This window comes from Cryptomeria japonica, chromosome 8 (genome assembly GCF_030272615.1).
Source record: "Cryptomeria japonica chromosome 8, Sugi_1.0, whole genome shotgun sequence".
In the NCBI taxonomy this organism is placed as follows: Eukaryota; Viridiplantae; Streptophyta; class Pinopsida; order Cupressales; family Cupressaceae; genus Cryptomeria; species Cryptomeria japonica.
The window spans coordinates 115,141,141-115,155,879 of NC_081412.1; positions in this window are offsets into that span (position 1 = coordinate 115,141,141).

Below are 14,739 nucleotides of genomic sequence, written 5' to 3' on the forward strand. Positions count from 1 at the left end.
CCAACCATCGCGCCTCTCGCTCCGGCGACGCACAAACTCCCCGCCGGCCGCTCTGCATCCACCACCGGTCACCGCTCCTCTCACTCCGGCGACCCGCAGACGCCTGCCGCCGGCCCTCCGGCACCGACATCGACCGATCGCTGTGCCTCCCGCTCTGGTGACGCGCCTCTCACTCCGGTGATGCGCAAACTCCCGCAACCGGCCCTCTAGCGCCGCCGCTGGCCAAAGACTTCCGACAGCGCCTCCTTCCGCCGGCAGCCATTAAAACCGGCGATCCACGTCCGCCACGTGGCAGGAGGCCACTGGCCCGTGGCCACCTCGTCTGACACGTCAGCTCTGTACGGTAGCCCAGTTAACTACCACATCACTGCGCCACACAGCCCGTTCGTACAGTGCCACATCATCCATATGGCCTGCACAATCACCTACACAGTCAGCAGTCCGTACAGTACGGACGCCCAGTCAACAGGGAGGCAAAGTTTTTGCGACGGTCATACGATCGTCAAATTTAACACAGTGACTTGCTGACGTCAACACCACATCAGCACTTTTTGAAAAAAATTTGACCCCTCTCCACTGGGCTTTTCAGTTTTGCAATCCAACTTTGGAAGGCCATATCTTGCTCATTTTTGCACCTTTTTTGGTGCAATTTTTTTTGAAATGGGCTAAAATTTCATGATCTTCGCAATGGTGTGGTTATTTTCTGATTTTGGTGCACAGGTTTTTCAGAATTTTTGGATTCTCTCAGCTGTACCTATCCAATCCTCAATTCTGCAACTTCAAAGGCCTCGTTTGAGCTCATACGACCTCCTTTTCAGGTGCCCTTTTTTTTTAAAGTGCTTATTTTTTCATCTACTTTCAGAATATATGATCAAATTTCAGAGATTTTGAGTGAAAATTGTACTTTCAGATATTGGTCTTATTTGGCCTATTCGGTACTTGTAAATTGCTTGGATCTTAGTTAGATCTCTTGCATTATCAGTTTGAGACTCTTTTGGCCTTATTGAGGCAGTTGTAAAATTGTAAATCAGAAGTCCACTTTGCCATTTTTTGCAAGTGGCCCATTGTATACGCACTACTTATAAAGTGCCAAATCATCACATTTGGGGGGGGGTTCTTTGATTGAGTGAATTTGCAGGGGTGTCTTGTGTGATTGTGCCTCTCTTTGTGCTCTTTCCATTCTTGTTGCAATGAGTCCTAATAAGTTTCCACCATTAACTCCACATAATTATGCATCATGGAAAATTAAAGTATGGAGTAAACTAATGGAAAAGGGTCTCACACACTACATAGATGGAACAATAACAGCACCACCTGATCCTAAGGTTGATCCAATTGCTCAATTAGAATGGCTCACAAAGAATTGCATGGCTCTTGGAACCTTATGCAAGTATGTATCAGATGACCTCATTTTCCACATTGAGAAGTGTAAAACAATTAAAGAGGCTTGGGATATGTTTCAGAAATTGTATGGACAAGTTGATGAAATCAGAGGCTATCAGATTGACAATGAGCTCACCAACTTAGATCCCAAGAGTTTTGATACAATCCAAGATTATGTAACCAAAGCAAATGAGCTAAGAGCAAAGCTAAAGGATTGTGGAATTGACAAGAAGGATGCTCAATTGATATTCAACTTGTTGGACAAGCTTGCACCAGAATATGCAGCATTTGTGTCTAGCTTCCAAACTCATCGTTTGACAGTGGGGAGTTCTTATGTTATGCCTTCATTTGATGCTTTCACAGAAATGTTAATATTGGAACAATCTAAGTTGTTGAACATGGGGTTTCTCAAGTCTTCAAAGTCCAAGGCTTTGGTAGCAAATCAAGGAAATCAAGGAAGTCAAGGCAAAGATTCCAACAAGAAGAAGAAGCAATTGAAGTCTAAGCCACACCAGGAAAAAGGACAATCATCCTCTCCATCACAAGGCGATTTTACATCCTCTTCCAAGAAGGGGACACCACCTAAGAAGGATAAACCAACTTGTGCATATTGCAAAAAGTATGGTCATGATGAGCATCGATGCCACACAAAGCAAGTTGATGAGTTAACCAATCTTCTCAAGAAAAACAACATCAACTTGCCATCCGCCTACACAAAGAAGGATTCAACTCCTTCCTCTTCCTCACAGTCTAAGGGAAAAGAGCAAGCATTTATGGCTACAACAAGTTCTTCATAGCAATGGATACTTGACTCGAGTGCCTCATATCACATGGGTTCTACAAAGGAGCAGTTTTCTTCATTGGAGCCATCTAAGGTACCTCACATTTACATAGGTGATGACACACAAGTAGAGGTTGAAGGGAAAGGTTCAGTTGACATGGATGATGGAACATTTGAGAATGTTCTCTATGTTCCTAACTTGTCTACCAACCTTCTCTCCATCTACCAAATCACTCACTATGGGAATGGGAAAAAGGTTGAGTTTACACCAGATTCAGTTGTGGTAAAGGAACTTGATAATGATGCCTTGGTAGCAGTGGGACAAGTCAATGACAACTCAAGGCTTTATTCATTCTCCCACTTTGTGCCAAGTTCACCTTCTAGGGCCTTGCTTACTCATTCAAATTTAGAAAGTAAGCTATGGCATGAGCGGTTTGGTCACCTCAACTACTGCTATCTTCAGCAGCTAAGCACTAAAGACATGGTCACAAGTCTACCTCGAATCAGTTTTTCAGAGGGTGTATGTTCAGGTTGTTCCATGGGCAAGCATCCCGAAGAGAAGTTTGATAAAGGGAAAACTTGGAGAGCTTTGGAAGTTCTTCAACTTGTTCATAGTGATGTAGCAAGTCCATTTCCAGCACCTTCATTCAGTAAGGCCCGCTATGTTCTTACCTTCATTGATGACTACTCCCGCTTCACTTGGGTCTACTTTCTCATTCATAAGAGTGAAGTATTTGACAGATTTCAGGACTTCAAGACTCGTGTGGAGAAGCAATCAGGGAAAGTGGTCAAGATTCTTCGCACAGATAATGGAAGGGAATATGTGAACAAGAGACTTGAGGATTTTTGTACATTTGAGGGGATTGATCTTCAGCATTCTGTAGCATACACTCCACAGCAGAACGAGGTTGCAGAACGCAAGAATAGAACTCTCAAAGAAATGGCTAGTTGTATGATACATGCACGTTCTCTTGATCCTGCCTTTTGGGCAGAGGCTATCAGTTGTGCCACACACATCCAAAATCAGGTTCCTCACAAAGCTTTACAAGGTATTACTCCTTTTGAAGCTTGGGCTGGTAGGAAACCGATTGTGAGACATTTCAAAGTCTTTGGGTGTCCAGCATGGGCTCGCATACCTCCATAGAAACGCAAGGCATTGAAACCTCAGAGTCAACCTTGCATATTTGTTGGATATCCTGAAGGTGTTAAGGCATACAGATTGATGGATCCAGAGACACATGAGGTATTCATTGAGAGGAGTGTTCACTTTGAGGAAAGCTCTCCTAGCTTAGCCTCTCTACCTCCTCCACCTTCCTCCATTGTGGATAGTGATGTTAGTGATTCAGATGATGAGACTCCCTCAACTCTGACTCGCAGGGTTACACCTCCGTAGGGTCCACTTGCAGTTGAGGAGCCTCGTTCTCCACCTCCACCAAGACCTCGTTGGGCTCGACAAACACTTGAGTCCGTGGTTTCTCTTGTTGGGGATCCTTCAGATACACGGAGAACTCAATCAAAACATCAGGATCTTCCAAATGCATTCATTGCTACCGCTTCTGATCCACAAACATTTAGGGAAGCATCAGGGGTTCCTGAGTGGGACCAAGCTATGGAGGAAGAGTATAGTTCCTTGATGAGGAACAATACATGGGATCTAGTCCATCTCCCTAAGGGGAGAAAGATGGTTCGATGTAAGTGGATCTATCAGACCAAGTTTGCAGCGGATGGTAGTGTGGATAAGTATAAGGCTCGGCTTGTTGCAAAAGGTTTCTCACAAGTTGCAGGTGTTGACTATACTGAGACCTTTGCCCCCGTAGCCAAGATGAACTCCATTCGTTTGACACTTGCTATTGCTGCAGCTCATGGTTGGGCTGTACATCAGATGGATGTGAAGAGTGCTTTTCTTCATGGTGATCTTGATGAGGAGATTTATATGGAGCAGCCACAGGGTTTCATCCAGGATACTTCCTTGGTTTGCAGACTAAGGAAATCTCTCTATGGCCTTAAGCAGGCCCCCAGGGCTTGGTACGCCAAGATGGATTCCTTTCTTCTCTCCGCAGGATTCACCAGGTGTCATTCTGATCTGAATGTCTACATTTTGCGACAGGATGACTCTCACTTGATACTTGTGCTCTATGTTGATGACTTGATCATTACAGGGAGTACTTCATCCATCATTAGCAGGGTCAAATCTGCTTTGCATGACATATTTGCTATGATTGACTTGGGTCTTTTGCAATACTTTCTCAGGATAGAGATTTCATAGTCATCTTCCAGGATTACACTATCGTAGCCCAAGTATGCTCTTGATCTACTTGCACGCTTTCATATGGCTGATTGTAAGCCTGCCCCGACTCCCTTTCTTTCAGGAGTCAAGCTTGAGGCTCAGTGTTCTTCTCCACCAGTTGATGCCACTTTGTATCGTCAGCTTGCGGGTAGTCTCATCTACTTGACTCATACACGCCCTGATATTTCATTTGCAGTTGGCATGGTTTCCCGCTTCATGCAGGATCCACATGAGCTTCATTGGAAAGACACCAAACGCATCCTTCATTACATCCAGGGTACACATCACTATGGGATTCACTATGTAGCAAGCATAGGACTTCGCTTGGTTGGTTACACGGACTCCGATTGGGCTGGCGATCTAATTGATCGTAAGTCTACTTCTGGTTACAGTTTTCACCTTGGTTTGGGCCCCATTTGTTGGCAGAGCAAGAAGCAACATGCTATTGGTCTCTCTTCGACTGAGGCTGAGTATCGAGGTGTTGTTAGCGCAGCGACTGAGACCATTTGGCTCCAGCAGATTCTCAGCGAGTTTGGATTCACCACTCCACGGCCGACAGTTCTACATTGCGACAATCAGAGTGCTATTGCGATCTCGAAGAACCCGGTCCAACACCAGTGGACCAAACACATCAAGATTCATATGCACTATATCCGAGAGCTCATCCAGGAGCAGGTCATTGATTTGCAGTATTGTCCTACAGCAGAGCAGGTTGCTGACATATTCACCAAACCTTTCACCGAGAGTAAGTTCCAGCAGCTGTGAGCTCTCTTGGGGGTGCGGGATGTGTCATTAGGGGGGGTCAGCTGACTTCTCCTTCCTCTCTTATGGGGGGGACTTTTTCCTCTTTGAGGTTTTGTCCTTCTTCTTTGAGAGTCTTTTGTACATTCATCTCTCTTTGGGGGGGGGGGGGTTTTCCCACTGGGTTTTCTCCCTTTCTCCGCTTGTGAGAGATTGCATTGCATAGTTTTGCTTGCATTTGCATATTGTACATGGGTACCTATCATGGCCTAGTAACCAGGACCCATCTTGCATTGGTGACTTGAGTCTTCATTCCCCTAAGTTGCACTTAAGGGGGGGTGTTGGTGTAAATAAATATTCATTATGGATATTATTACACTTACTTAAGTTAACTTAGGATAATGCATCTCTTCATAGTTTGGATTTGAGACACTTAGGGAAGTGTGCACTTAGGGATAGAGCTTGTAGGAGAAATTCCACCTTTTGTGGTCTTATTTTTCTATTACACTCCACATTCGGTGGGTCATCCACCTCTTGTGGAATATTATATTATTTCTCCTACCTACCCTTGTTTCTCATTGAGCCACATGTCATATTTGTGTGCTCATACATCCTTATGGCCTTGCCTATATAAGCAGGCCTCTATTCATTGTATTGGTTAATCCAGTTGATCATTTTGCATATTGATGAGAATACAGTTTGTTCTTGACATTTTATTGTCTCTTTTATGCTTTTCATTGTGCCCTTGATCTTGGCAAAATCCTACAAATACATTGTACTCTTGTATCTAGTAGATGTTATTAGGGAAACTGATGTATCGTGTATCTTGAGAATGATTCATTAATTGAAATTATTGACCTTGAAATATGGATGTGTACCTTGTATTTAGATGATGTAATTAGTTCATATTTTTATGGTAATTAATGTGGTAACTGGTATTGAAATATTTATTTGATGTTTAAGGAAATGACTGGTTGGGTTTAGGAACATTTGGTATTGGTGCTTTAAAAAGAACTTAATGGAATTGATAGAATGCTCATTGATGGATGTAATTAATTTATGTTAAGTAATGGATCATATGTGTATGCATGTAGAGTTAGATGTATAGCATGATTAGGTTGCACTTGGTTAATGTAAATTTATATGGTATCATGTTAGGAATGGGTGCTATTGATTAGGATTTGTTAAGTGTGTAGTTAAAGTAGTGGCGTTGAGATACCCTAGGGAAGCTAGATGATATAATGTGTTTAATTTACGCTTGCATATTATAATTTATGTATTATGTCTATGATGAGTATTTGTATGTTGTGTTGAATGCATATGAGTAGTTGATTATATATGTTGCATTAGTTTATATGATGTTTAAAAAAAATTGTTATCTCTATATTGTATGTTAGTTAGTGTATTTCTCTAGGGTATTTTGGCGGGCATTACATGGATGGGAAGGAATAAGGTACTAATGATGTCATATCCAACACAAGTTGAAGTGCATATAACTCATTAATACCACCAAAAAATATCCTAGAAATTTTAAGACAAGTAGCCTTAGGAGTGTCACAAGAATCAATATGGAACTAGAGTGTAATAGTAAATGTGTCACAACATTGAAATGTAACTTTAAATCACCAATTATAAAGTAAAAGATGCATGTAATTTGCCATATGAAAAATGTATAACATTTGAATTAACATTTCAACATGTATCAAAATGATTCAATGTATTCCATATGATAATAAAAAAATATGATAATCTCATCATGAATCTAAACATATTCATTTATTATTAAAAAGCAACTTACAATCAAAATAAGCAAGGATATAATGTAGAAAGTGATAAAGAGACTTTAGAGTCTAGTGGTATCTGGACTAATGAATTTGTATCTCAACCCTTAGCATGTATCTACAAAAGTGAGAGCATCACTCAAGCACTTTTCGTCCAACTATAGACTTGGTAGTCCCCTACACACCTTCTGATTGGAAGCAATCCTACCCTTCACGAGGGTACTAATAAGGGAATTGGTCAAGGTTTTCCAAATGAGTTTTATGTGGTATCCTACATAGTTCCAGTCAACCATACAACTATAGACAACCTTCTAATGTGCATGACCAACTAACCGAACTATGCAACTGGACATAGTGAACTGATTGGATGCAAGTGGACCTTTGTGCCACTTTGGTCAAAGTTTAATAAAAATATCACTTAACAAGAAGTGTAGTAAACATTCACACACCCTTGCTTGACTCGAGCACTGCAGTCGTCCTTCAGGATTAAACTCCTATGACTCATAAACATTCAAGATTTGTCATGGAATCTCTAATCATGTGTACCCACATTCTCCAATTCCAACAACTAGGTCTCTAGTTCTCATGATGAAAAATTAACAATATAAAAGGGAGATTTAATCTCATCTCAATATCATATAAACATTCAGGTTGAGAAACATTTAATATTATCACCCTTCACACACTTGTGACTAGATGAGTTATAATGTGTCCAAGAATAAGATGACTTAATGTTATTCCAACAATTTCTCCTATGATCTTTATTTAACCAAGATTACATAATAGTTTATAACTTGGTTTTAGCCTTATCGACCAAAAGGACTCTTATACACACATATACATATATTACATTCTCTTTTCATAAAACATGCATACTATATGATTCATAGGAGTGAGCCATAGAATTCTTGTGGATATAAGTTGTAAAAAACATATGAAATGAGCTACAAATTTCCTATGTAATGGCTCTAGAAACAAAGCAATAACTTTAAGAGTATTCATAAAGATACTCATAACCCTAAGAGAAACATTTAGCTTTTCTCTTTGATACATTTTATCCTTTTTCATAAAGAAAATAATTCATTCACAATAATTTCCAATGAGATCCTTTAAGTGGAGATCCTTAACTTAAAAAAAGGGAGAATAAATATATGCACCTAACCTAGTGAAAATGGCTTAGTTTGAATTTTATTTTCCTCTCCTTCCCCTCTCTCTTTTTCCAAACTCCAATCACTCTCAACAAGACTGTATACATCTATTTTGTTTTTTTTCCTTCTTAATAACCCTCCTACATTCTTTTTTCCTCTTTCTCTCATATTGTGCCAACATGATGCATTTCGTAGCTATACCTCTCTCCACTCAATTGACGTAAATTCCCACTCTTGTCTTAATCGTTTTCCTTTCCTTATCGCTAAGCAGTTAACTAGAAGAATGGTGGTGTTTTAATAGGATTTTCATTAATTTTTTAGGTATGCCACCGTTAATTCCTTCATGTAAGAATTAATTAACTTATTAATTATTATTATTATTTTATTTAAAATAGTTTTAATAAAAAGAATTAATTTCCTTACTAAGAAAATTAGTCCTATCTAGAGGATAGATTTTCTCCTTTTTAGCACCTCCCAATTAATGACCAAATAGTGCGGCGATCACAAAAACATCATTTGGAGAGCATAGTCAAGTTGAATCTTACTAACTCCACAATCAAAATATTTTTTTTAATTGTCAAACTATTAATATCAATATAGATACCTACGAATGAACCTATGTAAGAAGACATGATTTCAATAGTTTGACACCTTTAAATACATATGAAACCTCATGTGTACGTGAAAATAACTTGTTTCTCTAAGATATGATATGGTTGTTGACCACCTCGATCTATACCTGTCTCTCTGATGATACTCTCCATCCTTGGTTGGGAGGGGAAATTATGCTATCCTGCATCCACCTCATTATCATAGAATACAACTATTTTATTAGTCAATTTCCCATTAATTTCCATAAATATTATAATAACTTTGATGCTAAAAAATTAATGATAAAGCAATTATTTCAATTCCTTGCATCATTGAGACGAACTTCTATATTTAATACACAACTAAACATGAATATACATCGGAATAGAATCAAACATGTTCCTATATTCTATTATAGGAATCCACAATTTTAATTTGCATAACTCAATTATTTAAAATAAATATTGTAAGTGCAATATGATTTGTTGTTTAAATTGGAGTGTGACAAGACATATTATTATTTACATTCTTTGACAACTATATTTGTAATTATTAGCTCATGGTGATGATAGTTATCATTTATCCATATCAATATCCTATTTGTTGCTTATAAGTAGTATCCTACTTCTATTTAGGTAAAATTTTATGGTTGCCCCATGGAACTATCCTATTTGTTAACCCAAAGCACTATCCTATTTATGTTAAAGGAAAAAAAATACTTTTTGTTTGTAAATATTAACAGTTGTGCTTATTCTTATTTTAAAATGCTTAACATCTACGCCATTCATTGTAACATTTCCTTCTATGATTGTAGGTTTTGAGATGGGGAACACGTTATGAGAGAAGTACATAAGATCATCCTTATTCTTATCTTTTATACGAGTGTGAATATCTACTTTCATGGAAGATATTTATTTTTCTCGAACTTGCATCTTCATATTAATTTGAACGTGTAATTCAAAGTGAGTGGAAACTATTAAGGTTCAAAAATTTCATATCTTACACATTTTCCCTTTGTTTTCAACTCACTTGGATCTATTTATTCCTAATGCAATGAATATAGTGTGAATGGTGTATAAATATACATGGAAGTTTATAAATACAATGATCAAGATTAACTTAACTTCATCTAGCCTAGCGTTAGCCTTGATCTTATGTTTATCTATCTACTAAACTTGGTTTAGATTTTTAGCCATGGAACCAAGATTTAAGGGAATGATCCCAACTGTTACAAAATTTAAATTTAACATTTGGGTTCTTAACGATCCTCTCAAATCAACTATTATGATCCAACTAAATCATACGTGCATTTGAATTGTATCTAGGAGTTGTATAAAAATACACTCTAATTCATTTTAAACATCTCAAGCATTTAAAATTAAGCATATCTCTTGCATGTATCAACATTATCTTGTGATATTAGCATTGCATCAATATCCTACACATATTGCATGATTGTCTCTTATCTTTGATCATTGTAACAAGTTGCTAAATTAGTATACAAGGGTTTGAACAAAGGAGAATCATTCTAGCCTAGCAAAATCCTTAAAGGTGCTTATCAACCACCGCCCATTTATTTTTGTAGGTCCAAATATCTAGTCAACTTTATATTTGAAGGTGCAAAAAATCACAATCATTAGGTTTAGATTTGTGGGTCAAGTTCAAATCTATGTGCCAAGTTCAAATTTGTAGTCACGAAAAATTGATTCTATAGTCACAAAAATAACTACTAAATAGAGAAAAAAAAATTATTTATATGAGACAATCATTTGACAATCTTAATTCTATAATACATGAGTAAATAAATAGATAACAACTATCATACTCAAATCAACAACTAAATACTATCATTATATTTATTTAATTTCATATATTTGTTTGATATGATTACATTCCAAAGTCTTTATTTTTTAAATTATTTGTTAATCAATATGAATTAATTAGTCTACACAAGGGACACCATGTAAAGGTAGCCATTATTTCTTTACAAGTATTATTTTTAACCATGGAACCAAGATTTAAGGGAACAACCCCAACTATTACAAAACTTAAATTTAACACTTGGTTCCTCAATGATTCCCTCAAATAAGTCATTATGATTCAACTAAAGCATACAAGCATTTGAATTGTATCTAGGTGTTGCATACAAATACACTCTAATTCATTTCAAACATCGTAGGATTAAGAATTGTATTATCTTGTGATATTAGCATCACATCAACCTCCGCATATTGCATGATTGCTTCTTATCTTTGATCACTATAGCAAGTTGCTAAATTAGTATCCAAGGGTTTGACAAAAGGAGAATCATTCTAGCCTAGCGAACGCCTTAAAGGTGTTTGTCAACCACCACCCATTTATTTTCAACAAATACTTACAGACGTCGGTGTGATCGCTCAAGAAGAAATCTAATTGCCTCTGAATAGCTTCTAATTGCACTAAGTTGCTCTGAATCACTATGAAATCAATCTAAATGCTGGGTGATTAACAATGAAGTGTATTCGACCTTTTATCCATCGAGAAAACCCTAATCTTCTATTGACATAAGTGACTGTCGGTGAAGGATACCGGATCTTAATCTGAACATTTCAATGCTGGATAATCCTCTCCAATATCTAGAACATCTTCCAAAATCTCTTCCCGGGGCATATGCATTATCTTCTATGAAATTTTTGCCTACCCCTAAGGCATCTGCCTTAGTTACCGGATGAGCTCACTGCTAATGCAGGATCAACCTCTTATGCCGGATAGATAACCGAGACATTCCCATCTAATGATTGCTCTTCAATCTTCCTAACCCATCTCTAAGTGTGATCATGTCAGATTTCACTAACCTTTTCTTTGCCTTTTACATTTGATCCTCCATTGCCAACCGGTGGAATTCTACTTTTGCGGAACTTAGAAATATGTCCAACTCCATTGCATGCATAACATGTAACATTGTTATTTTGAATTGCCTTGCTAAAACTGATGAAATTACTTGACCTGCACTGATTAGCCATATGTCCATATTTTTCCACAAGCATAACATTTTACTTTCATTCTGCAATCTTTTGTCTTGTGACCAAACTTATTGCATTTAGAACATTTACCGGGAGCAGAATCAGGGTTTTGATTTGCTCTATTTCTACATTCCCTAGCCATGTGTCCAAATTTATTGCAAACAAAACATCTACCATTGAATTTATAAGCATTGAATTGTCTTACCGGTGCCTTATGGTTTTGATCATCATTAGCAATACCAGAACTCTGTCCTTGCTCAAATCCAAGTCCACTGGAATCTCCAATCTGCCTCTGTCTCTTCAGGTTGTCATCAAGTTGTGCTGAGTTGATCTTGAATTTTTCTTTGTACTCACTAGGAGCAGTTAAGTCTTCTCTTAGTATCATCATTTGTCTCTCAATCTCTTGCTTATTGCTATGGGATTGTACCAAATTAGTCCTCAACATCTCATTTTCATGAGTTAACCTACCACATTCTTCAAATTTGTTCTTCAGGGATACAACAAGATTTTATTCCTTTTTCTTTTTGTCCTCAATCTCCTTAGATATATTCATAGTCATAGTTTGCATTTCATTCTTCATAACCATGTTCTCTTGACTCAATTTCTGACATTGTTCCTTAAGTGCATTTTCATCATCCTGATTTTGCAAAAGTTCCTTCCTCCTAGCTTGAACAAATGATAGTCTCTCTTGTATCAGAATTCAACTCATCTTGTAGCTTTAGATTCTTCAATCTTTCACAATCATAATCTTCAAGTGTCATCTCAAGTTGCTTCTCTAAAGCCATATTCAATGATTCTGGTTTTAGGATCTTCCTCAAGCTGTTAAACTTCCTCTGAGGCACAAGGCTCTGATACCAATTGTTGGAAACCAATAACACTGAGAGGCGGGGGTGAATCAATGTTATACCAAAAAATTAGATTTTAATCTTAACAAAACATTCATACACCAACTGATATATCGGTACAAACAGAATTGAAAGAAGTAATGCAACCAATAAAACAAACACATAAATGAGAAACATAACACATAGATTTATACGTGGAAAAACTCAAAGAGTAAAAACCACGGTGGGATTTGTGATCCACAATATCAATTCACTAGCCATATGAAGAGATATTACAATATATGATGGGCCTGCACTTGCAGGAAGGCTTACAGCCTAGAGCAAACTGCTCAATCACAATAGGAGCCTCACTGACTACTTAACAATCCAGACAAAAATCTAAAGAAGTATGAACTGCTTAATATAGCATCTCTTATGCCAGAATACAGTTTCGGTTTAAGCTTTGTATGTTTCGATTAAAACCCTAAACCTCTGTACCGGAATAACCCTTACAATGAATTCCTCACATACATAATCTCTCAGAATGATTTCGCATCATATTACATTTCCATGTCCATACACATCTATTTCCTTTTTTATATATTACAAAATGATCTACCAAACTGACCTATATACCCTATACAATTTTCATGCCTTAGTTCGGCTTATAAAGATATATACAATATCATATTACATGCCGACCAAATAACATAAATGAATAAGCATTAAAACAATTTGTCGATGTCATATCCAAGATGTGTCGCCCTCCAATACGGATGACCTTTACTATACCATGTCGGCCTGCATTGTCGATGACCAAAGAAATCTTCTATCCTACCAGTACTAGTGCCGGTGTAGAGTCTGTGAAGTGCCTATCAGTACACCATACGAAGCTGGAACCCAAAATCATGTTGCCATCAATGACAACATAATGAAACCAACCAATAGAGTGTCAATTGCCAACACTCAGCTGAACATCGATGTTAGGGTGACCTAGGATTTTGCCGAGCGGTGGAGTACAATGGGTTTCGCTTCCATTTTTCCCGTCGATGTCGAGGGAGGAGACATTGGAGCCTTTGGAGGAGACACTGATGAGGGGTTGTCTTCAAGCGGTGAGGGTGAGAGACCAACGCGAAGGCAGCAAGTAGCTAGTCGAAGCCCAGTGAGAGCTACACAAGCTTCACCACCTAGGGGGTTGCCACAATCACTCGTTGCACCTCCACCACCACCACCACCAGCCACAGTAGGGACTACGGGGGAATCCTCTAGTAGGGTGCCTCCATGAGATCCAGACTAGCAAAGGAGTGATCCTGGTATGTGTTGTGATTTTAGTTTGTATGATATAGTTCATTTACTTTTGATTCCATATATGACATAAACATGAAATGGTGGAGATGTTTTTGATTAAGGATAAAAACAGGTTTTGAGGGGACCCGAAACCCCTTACAACAGGTTTTGAAGGGACCCAAAACCCTCAAATTTTACCAGGATATGGAACCCACAAAAAAACACAATGTTGCCAAAGGATACAAAGAAGGAAAATCAACAACCCAAACACAGCTAAACGGGCTAGCACTAGCCAAACACCAACGCAACCAGAAACAAACCATGCTAGCCAAACAATCAAAAGATAGCCATTACAAATCAGGTTGGCATCACCAACAAGACTACAACATCAAATTATAGCTCATAAAAGCAAAGAATGAGGGTTTAATAAGAACCCTCAGCCAACTAGCAGGGAATTTCATGGCTCCCTTAACATGTGACAAAATCTCCAAGCAACTAAAAGCTAGCCCAGACCTTAACCAAAAATAACCACAGTCTATATTGGGCCCTTGAAAATTGTTAGCATCTAGCCAGAGAAGATTCCACAAGATAAACATTAAGAGTTGAACAAAAACATGAGGGTTTTGAAAGACTCCCCTAACCTTTTATTTGGGTTTTGTAATGACTCCCAAAACCACCAGGATGAAGCCAATAACCTCAAAGCATCTGATAGCCGCACCTTTAATAACAACACACCTTTCCACCTCAATAGAGCCTGAAAAGATGGGTATCGTTAGCAAAGAGAACAAAGCTTTAGACCATGAACCAAAGTTCAACAACCAAGAGATGGAACCACAATATTTTGTTAAACAGTTGGGGTTTAAAAAGGCTCCCAAAACCAAATGTTGAAGAAGAGGCCTGGACCAGTCCAACTC